At 39.3% G+C, this 25,112-nt stretch overlaps 1 pseudogene across 1 annotated transcript; it reads left to right on the forward strand.

Annotated features, from left to right (window-relative positions):
* Positions 1 to 24,034: 24,034 nt before the first annotated feature.
* LOC309824176 (dnaJ homolog subfamily C member 15-like) lies at positions 24,035 to 24,559 on the forward strand (annotated as a pseudogene). Its single transcript has one exon. The product of its transcript is annotated as a dnaJ homolog subfamily C member 15-like (transcript).
* Positions 24,560 to 25,112: the final 553 nt, after the last annotated feature.

Genomic DNA, 25,112 nt, shown 5'->3' on the forward strand with positions numbered 1-25,112 from the left:
TGCTCTTCTAAATGTTAATTTAGAAGTTTCTACAATTCAAAGGATCCAAGCAGCTAACCCTACAAATATTTTCTCCTGCTAATCTAACTTTAGAAAGTCGAAAAACTCTTACCACTGTTGTTTCCAGTAGACCCTGTAGGCACAGATCCAGAAGACTGCTGGCCTTAGTTGCATGTTTAGAATTCAGTTTGGGAGTGCCAAAAGAGCCCCATTTCAGGGCTCAATTTCTTTTAGTTCTCAGTTAAGAACATGCAAGTATACATAAATCCAACCGAGCTGGTACTCCCATAGGTGGCTATCCATCTGGGAGCTGTTTGGCCTTTGAGGCACAATTTCCCATTATTAACTTGGAACACTAATTCAGATATGAGATATGATCTCAACAGCTTCCTGAGGACAGCATGGCAGATGGAATATGTGCTGCTTCTGAGTCTAGCTCCCCAAGGAGTTACGTTTGGGTCGGTTTGACTCTCTTACCTGTCTTGGTTTCTTCATGCGACAGTCTAAAATCACGTTGGGTGCTCACGAGAGCTAGGTACCAGCCTCTGTAGCACCCCCACTGGATGAGCAGTATTTACTTAATGATTATAGTGGGTTTCCCTTATTCTTCAGAGCTACATAATTCAGTCTCTCATTTCACTAGCAAAAGCTTTGTTCAGACCATATATCAATTCATTTAAGAAAAAATTTAAGGGACTTTCCTGGTGGTGCAGTGGTTAAGAATCTGCCTGCCAATGCAGGGGACACGGGTTTGAACCCTGGTCTGAGAAGATCCCACATGCTGGGGAGCAACTAAGCCCATGTGCCACAACTACTGAGCCTGCGTGCCACGACTAATGAAGCCTGCACACCTAGAGCCTGTGCTCCGCAACAAGAGAAGCCACTGCAATGAGAAGCCCACGCACTGCAACCGAGAGTAGCCCCCACTTGCCGCAACTAGAGAAAGCCCGTGTGCAACAATGAAGACCCAACGCAGCCAAAAATAAATAAAATAAAATAATAATAGAAAAATTGAACTGTAGGGAAAATAAACTTTTTAAAAAGTTTAAGCCAAATTGAACAAAAGCCCATCCACCTATATTTCCCTGGGCCTCTTGCCCAGACCCCCTAGATCCTGCCTAGGAAATGCACTGGTGCCCAAGTCTTAAGTGAAACAGCTTGAATAAAATTTTCAGGATCATCACTTGAACAATGAGATCTGGATATCAGGAGAACTCACCAGAACACCTGAGGAGTTCCAAGCAGCCAGTGGGGTTCAGTGGGCCAATACTTGGTACAGAGCACAGGTTCTGGGTAGACTCCAGGTGTCCTTTGGTAGGTGTGTCTTTCATATCCTGCCAGCTGCATCATGCATGTCAATGAAAAATTACTTAGTTGATCTAAGAAAGATGGAAAATTTTGCTTGAGCTAAATTGAGGATTATAACCTGGGAACAGCTTCTCAGAAAGCTCTGAGAACTGTTCCACCTGTTAGAAGTCAAAACACAGTTATATAAACTTTTTGAGACAGAGGGCTGTACATTAGATGACGTATTATTGACAATTTACACAATCCAGATCTGCAAGAACAAAGTGATGGGCCATCATGATCCCTTACAAGATCAAGAAGGAATGTTATCATTTAAGGAGCTGGCTTGTTGGTACTCGGAGAATGTTGTTCTTTGCGTTTAAGCAGGTATTTCTGCCAGAGGGGGAGGTTTGGTTGATGCATAATGCAGATACACAATGCACAGTAGAAGGGAGAGAAAAGGCCAAAGGGCAGAGAAAATTTTCCATGTTTAAATTTTTCTTGCCTTGCCATAAAATATGGATTTTATTTTACAATGGAAAAGTGCTAAATTCAATAACTTGAGATGTTTGTTTTTTCTTTAATTAGCAGAAATCTTTTGACGTTCAACTACCTGATTTGTTTTTGAAAAACGCCTATATATCCTGGTTCCTCCCTTACTTCTTTGGAATAGTCCTCAGAGCTATATGAGAGGCTATTTCCTGGGCTTAACTCCTCAGTATGTCTGTCAAATAAAACATAATTCTCCACTTTTAGGTTGTACATTTTTTAAGTCAACACCTATAAACAATTAAATCAAGTTTCAGGGCTTTAGATAAACCAGAAGGAAAAAAAAAGAAGAAGAAAAAAACCCACTTCAGATAATGCTTCAGCATCATCCCACCCACCCATCAGTTCTGGGCATTACCTGTCAGCTGTAAGTTTAACCCTGTAAATGCTAAACTTGTTGCTGGAGACTTGAGTAAATTTACAATGAGAGGAAAAATAATTTAAAAAATGACTTTATGATTTATGCTATGAGAGAAAACTTATGTAAAATATTCTATGTTTAAGTTCATAATTTCAGAAATAATTTTCTGATTAGGAAAGCCAAAAAAACCCAAAAAAGCAAACCCTAAGATGTTATATAACTTTCTTTTTGCTGCTGGTGGGTGGATTGAAATGTAAAGTCTTTGAGTATTAAAAACAAAGATAGGTTTCTATAAGTGAAGACATTTACTTTATTTTTAATTTTTTGACTAGAGTTTTATTTATTTTTATAATTTTATTTTTTATTGGCATATAGTAAATTAGAATGTTGTGTCAGTTTCTGCTGTACAACAAAGTGAATCAGGTGTATGTATACATATATCCCCTCCCTCTTGGATTTTCTTCCCACCCCCACCCATCCCACCCATCTAGGTCATCACAGAGCACCTAGCTGAGCTTCCTGTGCTTTATAGCAGGTTCCCACTAGCTATATAGTTTACACATGGTAGTATATATATATCAATCCTAATCTCACAATTCACCCCACCCTCCCCTTCCCCCACTGTGTCCACGTGTCCATTCTCTACATCTGCGTCTATATTCCTGCCCTGGAAATAGGTTCTTCAGTACCATTTTTCTAGATTCCACATGTATGTGTTAATACATGATATTTGTTGTTTCTTTCTGACATATTTTGCTCTGCATGACAGACTCTACGTCCATCCACAACTCTACAAATGACCCATTTTTGTTCCTTTTTGTGGCTGAGTAATATTCCATTGTATATATGTACCACATTTCTTTACAGTTTTGTCTGTCAATGGACATTTAAGTTATTTCCATGACCTGGCTATTGTAAATAGTGCTGCAATGAATACTGGATTACATGTGTCTTTTTGAATTATGGTTTTCTCAGGGTATATGCCCAGTAGTGGGATGGCTGGGTCGTATGGTAGTTCTATTTTTAGTTTTTTAAGGAAACTCCATACTGTTCTCCATAGTGGCTGTATCAATTTACATTCCCAACAACAATGTAGGAGGATTCCCTTTTCTCCACACCCTCTCCAGCCTTTATTGTTTGTAGATTTTTGATGATGGCCATTCTGACCCGTGTGAGGTGATACCTCATTGTAATTTTGATTTGCATTTCTCTAATAATTAGTGATGTTGAGCATATTTTCATGTGCCTCTTGCCCATCTGTATGTCTTCTTTGGAGAAATGCCCATTTTTTGAATGGGTTGTTTGTTCTTTTGAAATTGAGCTGCTGTTTATGTATTTTGGAGATTAATCCCTTGAGGCTTGCTTCATTTGCAAATATTTTCTCCCATTCTGAGGGTTGTCTTTTCGTTTTGCTTATGGTTTCCTTTGCTGTGCAAAAGATTTTAAGTTTAACTAGGTCCCATTTGTTTATTTTTGTTTTTATTTTCATTACTCTAGGAGGTGGGTCAAAAAAGATCTTGCTGCAATTTATCTCGGAGAGTGTTCTGCCTATGTTCTCCTCTAAGAGTTTTATAGTGTCTCACCTTAGCTTTAGGTCTTTCATCCATTTTGAGTTTATTTTTATGTATGGTGTTAGTTAGCATTCTAATGTCATTCTTTTACATGTAGCTGTCCAGTTTTCCCAGCACAATTTATTGAAGAGGCTGTCTTTTCTCCATTGTATATCCTTGCCTTCTTTGTCATAGATTAGGTGACCATAGGTGCATGGGTTAATCTCTGAGTTTTCTATCCTGTACCATTGATCTGTATTTCTGGTTTTGTGCTAGTACCATACTGTCTTGATTACTGTAGCTTTGTAGTATAGTTTGAAGTTGGGGAGCCTGATTCCTACAGCTCCATTTTTCTTTCTTAAGATTGCTTTGGCTATTCAGGGTCTTTTGTGTTTCCATACAAATTGCAAATTTTTTTGTTCTAATTCTGTGAAGAATGCCATTGGTAATTTGACAGGGATTGCATTGAATCTGTAGATTGCTTTGGGTAGTATAGTCATTTTCACAATATTGGTTCTCCAGTCCAAGAACATGGTATGTTTCTCCATCTGTTTGTGTCATCTTTGATTTCTTTCATCAGTGTTTTATAGTTTTCTGAGTGCAGAAATTTTCCCTCCTTAGGTAGGATTATTCCTAGATATTTTATTCTTTTTGTTGTGATGGTAAATGGGATTGTTTCCTTAATTTCCCTTTGTGATGTTTCATTGTTAGTGTATACAAATGCAAGTGATTTCTGTACATTAATTTTGCATCCTACAACTTTACCAAATTCATTGACTAGCTCTAGTAGTTTTCTGGTGGCATCTTTAGGATTTTCTGTGTATAGTATCATGTCATCTGCAAACAGTGACAGTTTTACTTCTTTTCCAATTTAGATTCATTTATTTCTTTTTCCTTTCTGATTGCTGTGGCTAGGACTTCCAAAACTGTTGAATAAGAGTGGCAAGAGAGGACATCCTTGTATTGTTCCTGATCTTAGTGGAAATGCTTTCAGTTTTTCAGCATTGAGAATGATCTTTGCTGTGGATTTGTTGTATGTGGCCTTTATAATGTTGAGATAGGATCCCTCTATGACTATTTTTTGGAGAGTTTTTGTTGTGAATGGATGTTGAATTTTGTCAAAAGCTTTATCTGCATCTACTGAGATGATCATATGGTTTTTATTCTTTAATTTGTTAATATGGTGTATCACATTGTTTGATTTTTATATATTGAAGAATCCCTGCATTCCTGGGATAAATCCCACTTGGTCATGGTGCATGAGCCTTTTAATGTTTTGTTGGATTCTCTTTGCTAGTATTTTGTTGAGGATTTTTGTGTCTATGTTCATCAGTGATACTGGTCTGTAATTTTCTTTTTTGTGATATCTTTGTCTGGTTTTGCTATCTGGGTGAAGGTGGACTCATGGAACATATCTGGGAGTGTTTCTCCCTCTGCAATTTTTTGGAAGAGTTTGTGAAGGATAGGTGTTAGCTCTTCACTAAATGTTTGATAGAATTCACCTGTGAAGCCATCTGGTCCTGGATTTTTGTTTGTTGGAAGATTGTTTTTTTGAATCAGATTTCTGCCTTAAGTGACCCACTCCCTAGTCTTTTATTTAATTATTAATTTTATCAATTTTATTTATTTATTTTGGTTGTGCTGGGTCTTAGGAGCAGCTCACTGGCTCCTTAGTTGCGACACTTGTGCTCCTTAGTTGTGACATGTGTTTGCCTTAGTTGTAGCTGGAGGGCCCTTTAGTTGCAGCCTGTGGGTTCCTTAGTTGTGGCATGCGAACTCTTTAGTTGCAGCATACATGTGTGATCTAGTTCCCTGACCAGGGATTGCTAGGACCCGAGTGAGTGGAGGAAATGTTAGCCATGTCCCCCGCAATCTATGATCTCCAAGGGTTCATCCCCATTCTCCTCTACTCTTCCTCCCCCACTCTCTCCCACACCCCCAGGACCCACACGGCCAGAGGGGTCCTCGGAGGGCAGAGGACCAGGCCCAGGACCCCAGCACGATCCCCGGGACTGAATGGGTGAAGGAAACACTAGCCACATTCCCCTCCAATCCTCCGAACCCCCGAGGATCTCTCCCCATTCCCGTTGATCCCCTCACAGTTAGTGGGCCTCTCCAGGTGTGGAAACCTCTCCCCTCCCCACAGCCACTTCTCAGGGGCCCTAGTCCCATCCCACCTCCACTTTTCCTCCCCCCTCACTCCCCCCCACATCCTACCTGGTGCCTCAGGGGTTCCTCCCATCCCCTTGGGTGTTGAGGTCCCCCAGTGGCATCTGGTGGATGCCCTAGTTGTGAGGAGACGCAAACTCCTCATCCTCCTACTCTGCCATCTTGACTCTGCCCATGACATTTGCCTCAATTTTTACCTATTAGTACCTTTGAAAAAAGTGAAACAATATGAAATAATAGGTAATCTCTAAGTAGACACTTTGGGAATTTTAAAAAGCAATTTAATTATTAATGAGTTCTTGTAAAATCAGACCTGTGATAGAGGCTGTTAATTTTCTGTCTTCTGTGTATATTTTTGAATGGGTCAACTTGGACTCTAAGAATAACAAGATTAACAGGATTTAGAAAAGCCTGGCTTGTCACTTGGACTTAGAACACTGTTACTGGCTGTGCAGGGCCAAAGCCAGTGTTTTTTTCCTGGAATTCTGCCTCACTGATTTTAATTGCCTGAATCTGACTCTAAGCTGAAACCTGATACTATCTGCTATGTGCTATTTCAGCCACAGCACAAAGTCTGGTGGACTAAAGCAGACAAAACTCAGACCGTGTTATCACTGTAGCTTCAGGACACGCCTCTGTGGGGCCACAGACTCTGAAAACATCATGGACGCTGGCTGGGCTGCCTGGGTCACACACAAATGTCCACATGACAGAGCTTGTTCTCTAATGGACCATCTGAAATCAGGCTGTATTACCAACACACAAAATAATTGCATTCCTAACCTGTGATTTTTGCCTCAAACTACAAGTCTGGGGAAGACAGTGAATTCTCTGCCCACTCCTGGCTGAGTGGACTCTTGACCTCCTCTCAGGGGTGGCTCACTGTTGTTGATGATTATATTTGCCTTTCTGGATTAGTTGCAGTTTGCAGCAAGAGTCTGATAAACGGACCCAACTTTCCTTGTCCTTCTCCTGGTATACATACTTAGTAAAGCAAGTTGATCATCAAGTGCAGCTACCCCCAAAAGGGATTAATTTTTTCTAGGTGCAGGTTGTGAAAACCTACTTATAAATTTTTTAAAATTCAAGATTTTCTCTTGACTCTTTCCTGAACATAACATGTCTTTCTAGTTAAGCTGTATAAAAGTGTTTTTCGATGAAAATACTTTTATTCCTCTTGCACACAACACCTCCTGGTGAAACGTCTGGATAAGAGCAGGGAATGATTTAAAAAATGTAAAGTTATAATGATTAAAAAGGACACACTTATTTTGCAACAGTGATAGAGAAAACAAAACCCCAGTAGTATCTGGAAGGCATGGAGGGATTGGGGGGCTCAGGGAGAGGCGCATTAATGATCTTTGGTTTTCAAAACCATTCCAGGAAACCTTCCCCTCATCCAGAAGGAAAACTCCTCCTGTGTGCTTTCCAAGCTGCTCAGAAAGTTCTGAATTCAGAGCAACTACTGAAACTTGATCACTCACAGCAGTGCTGGCAATGGGACAGTGTGGGTGGCCTCAACTCCTCACTTTTCATGCAAAACACATACAAAACTGGAAGCCACTGTCTCCTAGCAGTCCCTCTAAAACCAAGGGTTCACCCTAAATTTTTCCACCTGAGCTAGAAATCCCAGGGCTGGGCACCGAGTCAGACTTTTGTTAACCTGTGGGACTTACTGTGTGTTCTGCATGGGGTGCAGTAATAGTTGAACTGTGCCCTTAGGGATTGTACTATTTTTACACGTCCCCTGATGGTTTTGACAGTGTCTCAGCTGGAAGGCATTCAGATCAACTTCAGTTTATTGGCCAGGGTTATTCTGTGCTTTAAGTGATGCCTTAGGTCACATAAAAAAGATTCATACAGGGCTTTCCTGGTGGTGCAGTGGTTGAGAGTCTGCCTGCCGCTGCAGGGGACACGGGTTCGTGCTCCAGTCCAGGAAGATCCCACAGGCCGCGGAGCGGCTAGGCTCATGAGCCATGGCCGCTGAGCCTGTGTGTCCGGAGCCTGTGCTCTGCAACGGGAGAGGCCAAAACAATGAGAGGCCCGTGTACCGCAAAAAAAAAATTAATTAATTAAAAAGAAAAATTAAAAAAAAAAAAGATTACTCTACCCAGCAAGGATCTGATTCAGATTTGATGGAGAAATTAAAACCTTTACAGACAAGCAAAAGCTGAGAGAGTTCAGCACCACAAAACCAGCTTTACAACAAATGCTAAAGGAACTTCTCTAGGCAAGAAACACAAGAAAAGGAAAAGACTTACAATAATGAACCCCAAACAATTAAGAAAATGGGAACAGAAACATACATATCGATAATTACCTTAAGTGTAAATGGACTAAATGCTCCCACCAAAAGACACATATTGGCTGAATGGATACAAAAACAAGAACCATATATATACTATTTACAAGAGACCCACTTCAGACCTAGGGACACATACAGACTGAAAGTGAGGGGATGGAAAAAGATATTCCATGCAAATGGAAACCAAAAGAAAGCTGGAGTAGCAATTCTCATAGCACACAAAATAGACTTTAAAATAAAGACTATTACAAGAGACAAAGAAGGACACTACATAATGATCAAGGGATCGATCCAAGAAGAAGATAAAACAATTGTAAATATTTATGCACCCAACATAGGAACACCTCAATACATAAGGCAAATACTAACAGCCATAAAAGGGGAAATCAACAGTAACATATTCATAGTAGGGGACTTTAAAACCCCACTTTTACCAATGGACAGATCATCCAAAATGAAAATAAATAAAGAAACACAAGCTTTAAATGATACATTAAACAATATGGGCTCAATTGATATTTATACAACATTCCATCCAAAAACAACAGAATACACATTTTTCTCAAGTGCTCATGGAACATTCTCCAGGATAGGTCATATTTTGGGTCACAAATCAAGCCATGATAAATTTAAGAAAATTGAAATTGTAACAAGTATCTTTTCCGACCACAACGCTATGAGACTAGATATCAATCACAGGAAAAGATGTGTGAAAAATACAAACACATGGAGGCTAAAAAATACACTACTTAATAACCAAGTGATCTCTGAAGAAATCAAAGAGGAAATCAAAAAATACCTAGAAACAAATGACAATGGAGACACGACCCAAAACCTATGGGATGTAGGAAAAGCAGTTCTAAGAGGGAAGTTTATAGCAATACAATCCTACCTTAAGAAACAGGAAACATCTAGAATAAACAAGCTAACCTTGCACCTAAAGCAATTAGAGAAAGAAGAACAAAAAAAACCCCGAAAGGTAGCAGAAGGAAAGAAATCATAAAGATCAGATCAGAAATAACTGAAAAAGAAATGAAGGAAATGATAGCAAAGGTCAATAAAACTAAAAGCTGGTTCTCTGAGAAGATAAATAAAATTGATAAATCATTAGCCAGACTCATCAAGAAAAAAAGGGAGAAGACTCAAATCAATAGAATTACAAATGAAAAAGGAGAAGTAACAACTGACAATGCAGAAATACAAAAGATCATGAGAGATTACTACAAGCAACTCTATGCCAATAAAATGACAACCTGGAAGAAATGGACAAATTCTTAGAAATGCACAACCTGCCAAAACTGAATCAGGAAGAAATAGAATATATGAACAGACAGACCAATCACAAACACTGAAATTGAGACTGTGATTAAAAATCTTCCAACAAAAAAAGCCCAGGACCAGATGGCTTCACAGGAGAATTCGATCAAACATTAAGAGAAGAGCTAACACCTATTCTTCTCAAACTCTTCCAAAATATAGCAGAGGGAGAAACACTCCCAAACTCATTCTACGAAGCCACCATCACCCTGATACCAACACCAGACAAACATGTCACAAAGAAAGAAAACTACAAGCCAATATCACTGATGAACATAGATGCAAACATCCTCAACAAAATACTAGCAAACAGAATCCAACAGCACATTAAAAGCATCATACACCATGATCAAGTAGGGTTTATTCCAGGAATGCAAGGATTCTTCAATATACTCAAATCAATCAACGTGATACACTATATTAACAAATTGAGGAGAAAAACCATATGATCATCTCAACAGATGCAGAGAAATCTTTCGACAAAATTCAACACCTATTTCTGATAAAAACCCTGCAGAAAGTAGGCATAGAGGGAACTTTCCTCAACATAATAAAGGCCATATATGAGAAACCCACAGCCAACATCATCCTCAATGGTGAAAAACTGAAACCATTTCCACTAAGATCAGGAACAAGACAAGGCTGACCACTCTCAACACTCTTATTCAACATAGTTTTGGAAGTTTTAACCACAACAATCAGAGAAGAAAAAGAAATAAAAGGAATCCGAATCAGAAAAGAAGAAGTAAAGCTGTCACTGTTTGCAGATGACATGAAACTATACATAGAGAATCCCAAATATGCTACCAAAAACCTACTAGAGCTAATCAATGAATTTGGTAAAGCAGCAAGACACAAAATTAATGCACAGAAATCTCTGGCATTCCTATACACTAATGATGAAAAATCTGAAAGAGAAACTAAGGAAACACTCACATTTACCACTGCAACAAAAAGAATAAAATATCTAGGAATAAACCTACCTAAGGAGACATAAGACCTGTATGCAGAAAACCATAACATACTGATGAAGGAAATTAAAGATGATACAAACAGATGGAGAGATATACCATGTTCTTGGATTGGAAAAATCAACATTATGAAAATGAGTATACTACCCAAAGCAATCTACAGATTCAGTGCAATCCCTATCAAACTACCAATGGCATTTTTTACAGAACTAGAACAAAAAATTTCACAATTTGTATGGAAACACAAAAGACCCCGAATAGCCAAAGCAATCTTGTGAACAAAAACGGAGCTGGAGGAATGAGGCTCCCTGACTTCAGATTATACTGCAAAGCTACAGTAATCAAGACAGTATGGTACTGGCACAAAAACAGAAATATAGATCAATGGAACAGGATAGAGATAAACCCACGCACATATGGTCACCTTATCTTTGATAAAGGTGGCAAGAATATACAGTGGAGAAAAGACAGTCTCTTCAATAAGTGGTGCTGGGAAAGCTGGACAGGTACATGTAAAAGTATGAGATTAGAACACTCCCTAACACCATACACAAAAATAAGCTCAAAATGAATTAAAGACCTAAATGTAAGGCCAGAAACTATCAAACTCTTAGAGGAAAACATAGGCAGAACACTCTATGACATAAATCACAGCAAGATCCTTTGTGACTCACCTCCCAGAGAAATGGAAATAAAAACAAAAATAAACAAACAGGACCTAAAGAAACTTCAAAGCTTTTGCACAGCAAAGGAAACCATAAACAAGACCAAAAGACAACCCTCAGAATGGGAGAAAATATTTGCAAATGAAGTAACTGACAAATGATTAATCTCCAAAATTTACAAGCAGCTCATGCAGCTCAATAACAAAAAAATAAACAACCCAATCCAAAAATGGGCAGAAGACCTAAATAGACATTTCTCCAAAGAAGATATACAGATTGCCAACAAACACATGAAAGAATGCTCAACATCATTAATCATTAGAGAAATGCAAATCAAAACTGCAATGAGATATCATCTCACACCACTCAGAATGGCCATCATCAAAAAATCTAGAAACAATAAATGCTGGAGAAGGTGTGGAGAAAAGGGAACCCTCTTGCACTGCTGGTAGGAATGTAAATTGATACAGCCACTATTGAAAACAGTATGGATGTTCCTTAAAAAACTACAAATAGAACTACCATATGACCCAGCAATCCCACTACTGGGCATATACTCTGAGAAAACCATAATTCAAAAAGCGTCATGTACCAAAATGTTCATTGCAGGTCTATTTACAATAGCCAGGACATGGAAGCAACCTAAGTGTCCATCATCGGATGAATGGATAAAGAAGATGTGGCCCATATATACAGCCATAAAAAGAAACGAAATTGAGTTATTTGTAGTGAGGTGGATGGACCTAGATTCTGTCATACAGAGTGAAGTAAGTCAGAAAGAGAAAAACAAATACCGTATGCTAACACATATATATGGAATCTAAGAAAGAAAAAAGAATAAGGTCATGAAGAACCTAGGGGTAAGACAAGAATAAAGACACAGACCTACTGGAGAATGGACTTGGGGCTATGGGGAGGGGGAAGGGTAAGCTGTGATAAAGTGAGAGTGTAGCATGGACATATATACACTACCAAATGTAAAATAGATAGCTAGCGGGAAGGAGCCGCATAGCACAGGGAGATCAGCTCGGTGCTTTGTGACCACCTAGAAGGGTGGGATAGGGAGGGTGGGAGGGAGGGAGATGCAAGACGGAAGAGATATGGGAACATATGTATATGTGTAACTGATTCACTTTGTTATAAAGCAGAAAGTAACACCCCATTGTAAAGCAATTATACTCCAATAAAGATGTTAAGAAAAAAAAAGAATAAACAGGCAAAAACTAACCAATCTGACAGGGACAGCAAACTTAACCAGCACTACATAATGAAATAGCATCATTTGAACAGTGATGAAACAAATAGATTTCAAATCTCATTTCCTTAATTTATTGATGTTTGCCTCATAGTGATGGTAGAAATGATTGTCTAATCTCTTTACAACATTAGTTTCCTTTGGGAAGTAAAAAAGAACATGTAAAGATTATTGGAAACTATTTGTGTTGTATTTTTCTTTTCCACCAAAATGCAAGTCTTGTATTCTTGTTAACAACTGTAGGCTTCTAGAATATCAGAATAACAGCAATATTTTTTGCATAAAAGCAAAAAAATTCTCCCCAAAACTGTTAAATCAGTGTAAAGAATTCTTGGGACTTCCCTGGTGGTACAGCAGTTAAGATTCTGCACTCCTAATACAGGGGTCCCGGCTTCAATCCCTGGTCAGGGATCTAGATCCCGCATGCCTTAAGTCAAGATCCCACACACTGCAGGCAAGATCCCGCATGCCGCAACTAAGACCTCACACAGCCAAATAAATAAATAGACAAAAAAAAAAAAAGAAAAAATTCTTATACAAAGTAAAATTCTCTAAATTTTTTCTCTTTACCCAGTGCACTAGGTTGAACCATAAAAAACTACCAAATTCCATTTTTTGGACCAGAAACAATGGCAAATTCCTATGGTTCAAAGTAATACATCTATAAAAAGTAAAGCTATTAAAAATAAGGCAATTTACTAGACACTTCTATTTTTATACATTCAGCTAAGACAGTCTGCTTAAAGTAGAACTTTGTAGAGAAAATAAACAAAACCAAAGCCTAATCTTGCTGTATACTTTTATATGCAAAAGTGCATTCATATAAAAGTGTTTTATATACACACTTTAATACACACTTCTAATATTCAAAGCAGCAAGTGTTGTATGCAAGGGTTCACATAAAAGTACACAGAATGTTAGTTCATGAAAGAAAATATGTTGTTGTTTCAAGCATATTTTTATTAACAGTGTACCAAACTTAGAAAAGAAATTCCCCTCTCAAGATATATTAGTATGTTCCCATAGTAAACAAATAAGTGTTGTCTAAAAGCACACGTGTCTACTGAAATGAAGTCTGTGGTGTGCCTGTAGGTCTGTCCTCTAGTTTTGCTCTGGCCCCTGACACTGCACTGCATGATTTTGGGTCAGTTAACCTCTCTGGGTCAGATTCCTCCCTGAGAGAGACCCCTGGAGGTGATTTCTAGAACTTCTTGAAGTTCAAAAAGCCTGGATTATCTGTGCATTTATTTCCTTTTGTCAACATGATGGTCTGCTGCCAAGTCAACCACAGAGTTGCCTTTAAGACACAATATACTATCGCTCGTTCCTCTGTCTTAGGAGTGTGCACTTAGAACAAAAAAAAGGAAAGGAAATAAAATGCTTGACTTGTGTCTGTCATAGGCTATTTGATCAGAGCAACTCTACTTGCATGGTTGACAGGCTATGATATGCAGGGCTCATCCTTTGGGCTTATAATTTCTATCATTAAAAGAACTGAGGGGATGGGGACTGTTAAAGAAGGAAGAGAAGAGAGAAAAATAATCAGAAAGCCTGTTGGGTCACAGGGTGCCTGTCCTAGAGAGCTTATTGGGTAACCCTAAGTCTCACGTAGACTTCAGCCCCACTCATGAGTGTCAATGACAACTGCTCCTATCACATCCACACTTGCGGGCTTTTGTGTCCAGAATGGGCCTTCTGCCCATGGGTCGAGTATGGGTGTCTGCTCCCCTGGGCCTTTTATTCAAAGTTGAAAAAGAAAGTTCTACTTCCCCTCCTACCATTCCTCGCACTCTGGGGGCAGAGCTAGGCTCAAAAGGAGACCTTAGAAGTAACCGTCGCTCCTGAATATTTCCCCTGAAATTCTTCACTTTGTCATTGTGCCTCAACTCCTGATTAGGGATTTATTTGTTTAACCAGCACAGTTAATCTGAAGCCAGCACCCACTTCCCCTTTGGTGTGATCAGTGGGCTTCCTCTGAACACCTTACTACAGCTGCGTTGACCTGTGGCACCTAATGGAGCAAGCATTTGTGGGGTCAAGAGATGGATGGGGGCAAGGTTTGCTACACCAAGTGGTCAGGGAATGTGAAGTATCTATGTGAAGAGAAAGAAAGAAACAAGGTTTTTGAAACCCTGACAAAGATAAACCTGATTTATTCAAACATTTTGACCATTGTCATCCCTGCAGGGTCTGTAGCCCTAGAAAATAACCAGCAACCATGAGAGGATCTGAAACGCATAAAGAAACAAACAAAAAGATTTAGGACCAGTTAGTTTTAGGGTAGATTCTGATAAGGGATGTTATAGTCTCAATTTCTCACGTTCACATCTACCATTTGCAAAGAAGCCACTAGGAGTCAGCAGAGCGCTGTGCTCTAAGATGGTGTCTGAGCCTGTCAAGCTTTGCTCTCTGTTGTCAGCCTACGACATACTTTATTTTTTAATAAGCGTTTTGCGATATCTTCTCTTGGTACGTTATCCTGCATATGTAATCATTTCAATATAGTTTCTTTCTTTGTTTTATTACTTGCTTTCTTCCATGAGTAAGCATACAATATAGAAAAACAGAAGGATTTTTGACCAAGCTTCCTTGGGCCTATCTGTCCTCCTGTTGGCTCAGATCTCAGCGTGATTCGTTATTGGTGTAGGTGGATGCCACGGCTGGACCTTCAAAACTCTTCTCTCAGAAAAGAATTTTTTTTTTTAACATCTTTATTGGGGTATAATTGCTTTACAATGGTGTGTTGGTTTCTGCTTTATAACAAAGTGAATCAGTTATACATATACATATGTTCCCATATTTCTTCCCTCTGGCATCTCCCTCCCTCCCACCCTCCCTATCCCACCCCTCCAGGGGGTCACAAAGCACCGAGCTGATATCTCTGTGCTATGCGGCTGCTTCCCACTAGCTATCTACCTCACGTATGGTAGTGTATATATGTCCATGCCACTCTCTCCCTTTGTCACAGCTCACCCTTCCCCCTCCCCATATCCTCAAGTCCGTTCTCTAGTAGGTCATGCCTTTATTCCTGTCTTACCCCTAGGTTCTTCATGACATTTTTTTCCCCTTAAATTCCATATATATGTGTTAGCATACGGTATTTGTCTTTCTCTTTCTGACTTACTTCACTCTGTATGACAGACTCTAGGTCTATCCACCTCATTACAAATAGCTCAATTTCGTTTCTTTTTATGACTGAGTAATATTCCATTGTATATATGTGCCACATCTTCTTCATCCATTCATCCGATTATGGGCACTTAGGTTGTTTCCATCTCCTGCCGATGCAGCGGACGCGGGTTCGTGCCCCAGTCCGGGAGGATCCCACATGTCGCGGAGCGGCTGGGTCCGTGAGCCATGGCCACTGAGCCTGCGCGTCCGGAGCCTGTGCTCCGCAACAGGAGAGACCACAGCAGTGAGAGGCCCGCGTACCACAAAAAAAAAAAAGGAGACAGATCCAAAAAAAAAAAAACTACTATTTATTTCAAAAAGTGTTCTACCTATGTTCCCTTCTATGAATTTTATAGTTTCATGTCTTACATTTAGGTCTTTAATCTATTTTGAGTTTATTTTTTTGTACAGTGTGAGAAAGTGTTCCAATTTCATTCTTTTACATGTTGCTGTCTAATTTTTCCAGCATCACTTTTGAAGGGACTATCTTTTCCCAAGAGCATTATATACTCTTGCTTCCTTTGTCATAGATTAATTGACCATAAGTGTGTTGGTATACTTCTGGAACTCTATTTTGTTGCATTGATCTATGTGTCTGTTTCTGTGCCAGCACCACACTGTTTTGATTACTGTAGCTTTGTAATATAGTCTGAAGTCAGGGAGCATGATACCTCCAGCTTTGTCTGTTTTCCTAAAGATTACTTTGCAATTCAGGGTCTTTTGTGGTTCCACACACATTTTAGGATTATTTGTTCTCACTCTGAAAAATGTCATGGGTATTTTGATAAGGCTTGCATGATATCTGTAGACTGCTTTGGGTAATACAAACATTTTCACAATATTAATTCTTCTAATTTATGAACATGGAATATCTTTCCATTTCTTTGTATCATTTTCAAAGTCCTTCATCAGTGTTTTATAGTTTTAAGAATATAGGTCTTTTACCTCCTTGGTTAAGTTTATTCTTAGATATTTTATTCTTTCTGATGTGATTGTAAACAGGATTGTTTTCTTAATTTCTCTTTCTGATAGTTCATTATTAGTGTATAGGAAAGCAACAGATTTCTGTATATTAATCTTGTGTCCTGCAACTTTACTGAATTCATTTATTAGTTCTAATAGTTTTTTGGTGGAGACTTTAGGGTTTTCTATATATAGTATCATGTCATCTGCAAATAGTGACAGCTGAACTTCTTCCCATCACATTTGGATGCCTTTAATTTCATTTACCTGTCTGCCAACTGTGAGTAAGACTTCCAATACTATGTTAGATAGAAGTGGTGAGAGTGGGTATTTATATCTTGTTCCTGATTTTAGAGGAAAAGCTTTCAGCTTTTCACCATTAAGTATGATGTTAGCTGTGGGTTTGTCATAAATGGCCTATATTGAGATATATTCCCTCCATACCAAACTTGTTGAGGTTTTTTTTTTTTTTTTATCATGAATTGATGTTGAATTTCGTCAAATGCTTTTTCTGTGCCTATTGAGATGATCATGAAATTTCTACCCTTCCGTTTGTTAATGTGGTGTGTCACATTGATTGATTTGCAGGTATTGAAACATCCTTGCATCCTGTGATAAATCCCACTTTATTGTGCTGTATAATCCTTTTAATATGTTTTGAATTCAATCTACTAATATTTTGTTGAGGATTTTTGCATCTATGTTCATCAGTGATATTGGCCTATAGTTTCTTGTGTGTGATATCTTTGTCTGGTTTTGGTAACAGGGTGATGCTAGCCTCATAGAATGAGTGCAGAAGTGTTCTTTCCTCTGCAATTTTTTGGAATAGTTTGAGAAGGCTGGTTATAATTTCTTCTTTATATGTTTGGTAGAATTCACCTGTGAAGCCATCTGGTTCTGGACTTTTGTTTGTTGGGAGTTTTTTGCTTACTGAGTCAATTTCATTACTGGTAATTGGTCTCTTCATATTTTCTATTTCTTCCTGGTTCAGTCTTGGGAGATTGTACATTTCTAGGAATATGTTCATTTCTTCTAGGTCCATTTTATTCATATATAGTTGTTCATAGTAATCTCATGATCATTTTTATTTCTAGGGATGTTGGTTATAACTTATTTTTCATTTCTTATTTTTGATTTGGGCATTCTCTCTTTTTTTCTTCATGAGTCTGACTAAAGTTTTGTCAATTTTGTTTATCTTATCAAAGAACCAGCTCTTAGTTTCACTGACCTTTTCTATTGTTTTTTAAAGTCTCTATTTCATTTATTTCTGCTCTGATCTTTATGATTTCTTTCCTTCTACTAATTTTGGGGTTTGTTTTCTCTTCTTTTTCTCATTCCTTTAGGTGTAAGGTTAGGTTGTTTATTTGAGATTTTTCTTGTTTCCTGATGTAGGCTTGTATGACTATAAACTTCCCTCATAGAAGTGCTTTTGATGCATCTCATAGATTTTGGATAATTGTGCCTTCATTTTCATTTGTCTCTAGGTATTTTTAAATTTCTTCTTTGATTTATTTAGTGACCCATTGATTTTCTTAGTAACATATTGTTTAACTTACACGTGTCTAGGTTTTTTGCTTTTTTTCCCCCTTGTATTTGATTTCTAGTCTTACAGTGTTTTGGATAGAAAAGATGCTTGATATGCTTTTAATCTTAAATTTACTGAGACTTGTTATGTGACTTAGTATGTGATCTATCTGGGAGAATGTTCCACTGCAGTTGAAAAGAATGGGTATTCTGCTGCTTTGTGAGGGAATGTTCTATCTATTAAGTTCAACTGGTGTAATGTGTCATTTAAGGCCAGTGTTTCCCTTATTGGTTTTCTGTATGGATGATCTGTCCATTGATATAGGTGGGGTGTTAAAGTCTCCCATTGCTATTGTGCTATTGTCAGTTTCTCCCTTTATGTCTGTTAATATTTGCTTTATGTATTTAGGTGCTCCTGTATCAGGTACATATATATTTACTGTTGTTGTATCTTCTTCTTGGATTGATCCCTTGATCATTATGTAATGTCCTTCTTTGTCCCTTGTTAGAGTCTTTGTTTTAAAGTCTATTTTTCTGATGTATGTATTGCTACCCTGATTTTCTTTTAATTTCCATTTGCATGGAATACCTTTTTCTATCTGTTCACTTTCAGTCTGTTTTTAGATCTGAAGTGAGTCTCTTGTAGGCAGCATATATATGGGTCTTGTTTTTTATCCATTCAGCCACTCTATGTCTTTTGATTGGAGCCTTTACATTTAAAATTATATTGATAGGTACGTACTTAATGTCATTTTGTTTATTGTTTTGGGGCTGCTTTTGTAGTTCTTTTCTGTTCCTTTCTTTCTCTTTTTTTCTTTCCACTTGTGTTTGATGACTATCTTTAGTGTTATGTTTGGATTACTTTCTTGTGTGTGTGTTTGTACGTGTGTGTACTTGTTATAGATTTTGGTTTGTGGTTACTGTGAGGTTTATATATAGCAATCTATGTATATTTGATTATTCTAATTTGCTGATTTCTTATGTTCAAATGTGTTTTAAAAAACCCTGCCTTCATACCCTCCCCACATGTTTACTGTTTTTGACATCATATTTTACATCCTTTTATTTTGCATATCCCTTAACTACTTATTGTGGATATAGATGATTTTATCACTTTTGTCTTTAACTTTCCTACTAGGTTTACACATGGATGATTTACTACCTTTGCTGTATATTTGCCTTTACCAATGTGCTTTTTCCTTTCATAATTTTCATGTTTCTAGTTGTAGCCTATTTTTTTTCCACTTACAGAAGTCCCCTTAACATTTCTTGTAAAGCTTTTTTCATGGTGCTGAATTCTTTTAGCTTTTGTTTGTCTGTAGAACTTTTGATCTCTCCATCAAATCTGAATGAGAGCCTTGCCATGTATTCTTGGCTGTAGATTTTCCCCTTTCATCACTTTAAATATATTGTTCTGCTCCCTTCTGGCCTGCAGAATTTCTGCTGAAAAGTCAGTGGATGGCCTTATGGGAGTTCCCTTGTATGTAACTTGTTGCTTTTCCCTTGATGCTTTTAATATTCTCTCTTTATCTTTAATTTGTGCTATTTTAATTATAGTGTGTCTTGGTGTGTTCCTCTTTGGGTTAATCCTGTATGGGACTCTCTGCACTTCCTGGACTTAGATGTCTGTTTCCTTTCCCAGGTTAGTGAAGTTTTCAGCTATTATGTATTCAAATATGTTCTTTGCCCCTTCTCTGTCCCTTGTCCTTCTGGGACCCCTATAATGAGAATGATAGTATGCTTGATTTTTCTTAGAGGTCTCTTAAACTGTTTTCATTTCTTTTCATTCTGTTTATCTGTTTAGTTTCAATGATTTCCACTACTCTGTCTTCCCGCTCACTTATCTGTTCCTCTTTATTATCTAATCTACTGTTGATTCCTTTTAATGTATTTTTCATTTCAGTTAATGTATTCTTCACCCCTGTTTTGTTTTCTTTATATTTTCTAACTCTTCATTAAATACTTCTATATTCTCACTCTCTTCTTCCAGTCTTCTCCTGAGTTCTTTGAATATCTTTATGATCATTACCTTGAACATTTTACTGGGTAGTTGCCTATCTACTTCATTTAGTTCTTCTGAGTTTTTACCTTGTTCCTTCATCTGAAACATTTTCTTCTGTGTTTTCATTTTGCCACATTTGCTGTTTTTATTTCTATTTATAGAAATAGGTAGGTTGGTCATGTTTCCCAACCTTGGAGAAATGTCCTTTCATAGGAGATGTCCTATGCATCACACAGCACACTCCCCTCTGGTCACCAAAGTATATATTCTCTGGGATGCCCCCATGTGGGCTGTGTGGGTCTTTCTGTTGTGGAGGGTTGACTACTGTGGGTGGTCTGGTGGGTGTGGCTGGCTTTTGGTCAAGTTGATTGTCAGGCCTTGCCTTGTTTGTAGGCTGCCAGCTGCTGGTGGGTGCAGCCTGGTCTGGAGGCTACTGGCTGTAGGCCTTGAGTGGTCCCAGACCTACTGCCAGCCCACTCATGGGTTTGGCTGAGTTCCAGGTGGGTGGTTGCAGGACTGGAAGTCTTGGATCTACTGTTGGTCTTCTGATGGGTGGAGCCAGTTCCTGACACAGCTGGTTGTGTGGTCCGTGGTGTTAGTCCCTTGGTGAAAGGGGCTGGATCTGAGGATGGCTGGATGATGGGTCCAAGATATCTTAGAGATTGTATAGCCTCCTGGTAGGTGAGGCTGGGGCCCAGGGGGTCCTTGGACTAGAGCCAGCCCATTGGTGGGTGGAGCTGGGTTCCCCAGTCCCTGGCTGCAGGTCCCTGGATGTCCTGAAGTTGGTATTAGCCCTCTGGTTGGTTGGGCTGGATCCTGGGGCAGCTGGCTGAGGGGCCCAAGGTGTCCTAAAGCTGCTGTTGGCTTGCTGGTGAGCAGGGCTGTGGCCCAGGTGGTATTGGTGTGGATGCCGGTCTGCTGGTGAATAGCCCAGGTTCTGATATAGCTGCAGGGCTGTGATGGTCCTGGGGCTGGTGTCCACCAGTGATTAGTGGGGTCAAGGCCTCTGGAGTCCCAGGACTGGTGCCTGTCCACTGGTGTGTGGGGCTGAGGCCCAGGGGGTCTTGGGGATAGTGCTGTTCCGCTGGTTGGCAGATGTGGGTCCCAGGGTCCCTGCCTGGAGAGCCCTTGGGGTTTAGTGCCAGTGCACTGGATCCTGGGCCCTCTGGTGGACAGAACTGGGTCCTGGGGTGGTTGTGGGCTCAGGGGGTCTTATGGCAGCTTACCTGCTCATGAGTGGGCTGTGGCTGCACCCATCTAGTTACTTGCCCCAAGGAGTCTCAGACTAGTACTGACAGCTTGGTGGGTGGGGCTTGGTCCTGGAACTAATAATCTAGAAGGAGGATTCCAAAATGGTGCTTGCCAGCACTAGTATGCACGTGGTAGAGCAAGCTCCCCCAGATGGCTGCCAGCAGTGTCTATGTCTCCAGGGTGAGCTCCAGTTGCCTCCTGAAGGCTCTCCAAGATCAGCAGGTGGGTCTGACCCAGGCTTCATTTAAATTACTGCTTCTGCCCTAGGTCCTAGAGCATGCAAAATTTTGTATACATCTTTTAGGATTGGGGTCTTTACTTGCCACAGCCCTCTGGTTCTCCTGAAAGTAAGCCCCACTGGCTTTTAAGGCCAAACATTCTAGGGGCTTATTATTCCTGTGCAGGACTCCTGGGCCAGGAAGCCCAGTGTGGGTATCAGTCTCCTTGTTCCTTGGGGAAAACCTCTGAAATTGTAATTATCCTTCCATTTGTGGGTTGCTTACCCAGGGGTATGGGTCTTGACTCCTACCCATCTTGTCGTGGTTCCTTCTTTACATCTTTTCTGCTATTCATATGGTTTTTCTCATCAATAGTTTCTCTGTAAATAGTTGTAATTTTGATTTATCCACGGGAGGAGGTGAGTTCAGTGTCTTCCTACTTCATTATCTTGTCCACTCCCCTTTAACTACTCTATAAGTTAGTAATTAGTAAAAAACAAAATAAAACAAAACTACAGATTGGAAGAAATAAATTTAGGTCTTAACATACTTGTATTAGTCTTTATCAAAGTTCTGAGTCAGTTCATTTGATAAAATGATCACTGGTGCCTACTTTTATACTTAGGTGGGGGAGCCATAAAAAATCACATGAAGGAACTTGACAAACCTGTCTAAAGCAGGACCTCAGAAGAAACAACTGAAACCTTCCTTCCTTGGCATTAATTTTTCTAATATGAGTAAGACACAGCCTCACAGCAGAATGGCAAAACTCTGAAAGCTTTATATCAAAGAACAAAAAGGGAGCATGAAAAAATATAAACTAGAGCTTGGAAAAATGCCACAAACTATGAATAGATGAAATTGGGGTAAACAATGTGAATTTCATTAGAAAGCACTTGAAAAGCAGCTCAGTGAGAGAGAGCCAAAAATTCATTTCCTGTGATATCTTGTAGAGACTACATTTAAAGGAGAGAGTAATTAGCTTAAGAAATCACCTATCAGGGAAGGATGACAGAACACCTTACTTTTCTCAGGTGACCTCCAGAAAAGACCAAGTTCTCTCCAGTGTCTATCCTCTGATTCTCCCAGTGGAGCCAGGGGTTCTTGTCATCCTTTTATCTGCAGGAAGTGATGTACTCCTAATCGCATGGTAGGCAGGGGAGAGGTTTGAAACCTAGACTGGCAGTCATCAAAGCCATGGCAGGGCACTTCAAAATAAATGTCTAGAGGAGCAGTAATTTAAAAAAAGATTTCATGCTAACTAGAGACCTGAAAAAGCCTTCTAAATCCTGCCTACCAACTATTTAGATCACTGGCTTTCTCACTTAAGAGAACTTCAGAAAATTAAGGAGGTAAAAGCCACACTCAAATACTGTTGCAGCTTTACTTTTGGAAAAATCAATCTTGATGTAAACTTTCATGTTCCATGGGATGATCCAATCAATGATTTAATAACAATAGTAATAAAAACAGAGCAATCAGCTCTACTTGAATGTTCACAAGCCAAGGAGTAATGGCATTCTGGCTTTGATGCCTTCTGTTATTGTTTACATAGCAAGCGAGACTAATATTAACAGCCTTTGGAAAGATGCCCTTTCATACTTGATGCTGAGGTCATCTTGTTCAAATAGAAAACCTTGAGAAAAGTGAGTCTGTCTCCCCTCGAGGCTGTCATTTATTATTTAAACATTGAGAGTCCCTTCGTTGTCCTTGCTGGATCTGTAAGTCATAGCTACCCTGGCACACATCCAGCCCAGCCAGCTGCTCTTTGATCAGCCCTTTGGATGGATCTACAGTTGCGTCACTTAGAGGTGGGATCACCAGGCCTCTCTGTGCCCTAATGCCATTCCCCTCTGGTGCATGTGAATGTCACATGATAAATGGGACTTTCTCTCTAGATGGAGATCGGAGACAGCCCTCACCTGCTCACCAATGCCTGCATATCTGGTATCAAAAGCAGCCTTGCAGAACACCTCCTACTGTAAAAATCAATATGATGTCCAAAATGTGTATATCCTACAGTGTCCTTGTGTGTGTTTTGTGTTTTTCCATTTGAAAAGCAAATATGATCCCAACATCTGCATTAGGAAGTATTAGTAAATTGAGACTTGCTTGCTGAAGTTTTACTTAGTCATGGCTCTAAGAATGCTCAAGGCAGGACCTTGCACACGGCGGTGGGAAATGGATGTGCTGACATAATGAAATGATGATGCTGAATGACTTTCATTATTATTATTAGTCTTCTGGTGGGTAATATTTAGGGTACTTGCCAAATTACAGAACTATTCCTTTATCAGCTTTGTCCCACTTTTATACCTTGTCACCTGAAGCAGAATTCCTTTTTTTTTTTTTAAGATGTCAAAATTTATTTGACAAGTCTTCTATTGATAGATGTTTTGTAGCAGAAGTCTTAAAATGTGATAAAGGTACACACACTGGAGGACGAGGAAGAAAATTTCTCTATTTGTTCAACCAAATGGCTAAATGCACTGTGACCAAGGTTGGGAATCTAAAAATAGCCGTTTTTATAATAGTTGCTTCAATTTACATCAAAGTAACATCTAAAGTTACATTAAGCCCTTGGCGGTGGCATCCCAGCCGTCTAACCCCCCCACCCCACACCAAGCGGTCAGATGCCAACGGCGACCGGGGACTGGCAAGAAGTTTGATAGCTGTGGGGCTGGATATTGCAGCTCTTGGATTTTCAGGTCATTGTGCATTTCAGATCTGGAAACCTCTAGGACAAGAAATCACAGAAACTGCAAAGAAGATTTCAACTCCTAGCTTTTCATCCTACTATAAAGGAGGATTTGAACAGAAAATGAATAGGTGAGAAGTGAGTTTTATTTTGGGTGTCAGCCCATCTGCCAGCAAGGCCAAGATTAGAGCAGCTCACAGGAGAATCATGATTTTGAATCACCCAGATAAAGGTGGATCTCCTTACTTAGCAACCAAAATTAATGAAGCAAAAGACTTGCTAGAAGCAACCACCAAACGTTGACTGATGCTCAAGGACAACTCTGAAGCAGAAAAAGGGGGAACCTCATAAAAAATGTCCTGCAAGTTAATCTAAACCATGGCCTTCATAATTGTCATACATGTACTGACCACAATCATTTCTTCCACTACTAAACTATATAATAGTAAAAGATGAACAATCAGAAAAAGTTACATTAAGCATGAACACACCCGTGGCAGGGATTAAAAGAAAACATTAAAAAAAAAGACAATCAGTTGCCAACATGATACAGTGAAAAGACTTCATGCTCCTAGTCTTGGATCAGGTCCTGGGTGCAAATGTTCTAGGCTGGGAAATCTTGGGCAAGTCACTGAATGTCTCTAAGCCTGTGTCCTCATCTGTTAACCTCACAGGCCTGCTGTGGGGAGTAAATGTGACAATGAATTTGGAGACCACTTTGTCAGTGCTATTCCAGTGTTCTTATTTTAAAGTTTATTGCTTTTAGAGCTATACGAATTGGGTGTTGAGACATTTAAAAATTCTTCAGCACATATGGTGAGGTTCAGAGAGCCCTGATTTACATGATGCTAATTTG

Source organism: Grampus griseus (genome assembly GCF_964374135.1).
Source record: "Grampus griseus genome assembly, chromosome: 6".
NCBI lineage: Eukaryota > Metazoa > Chordata > Mammalia > Artiodactyla > Delphinidae > Grampus > Grampus griseus.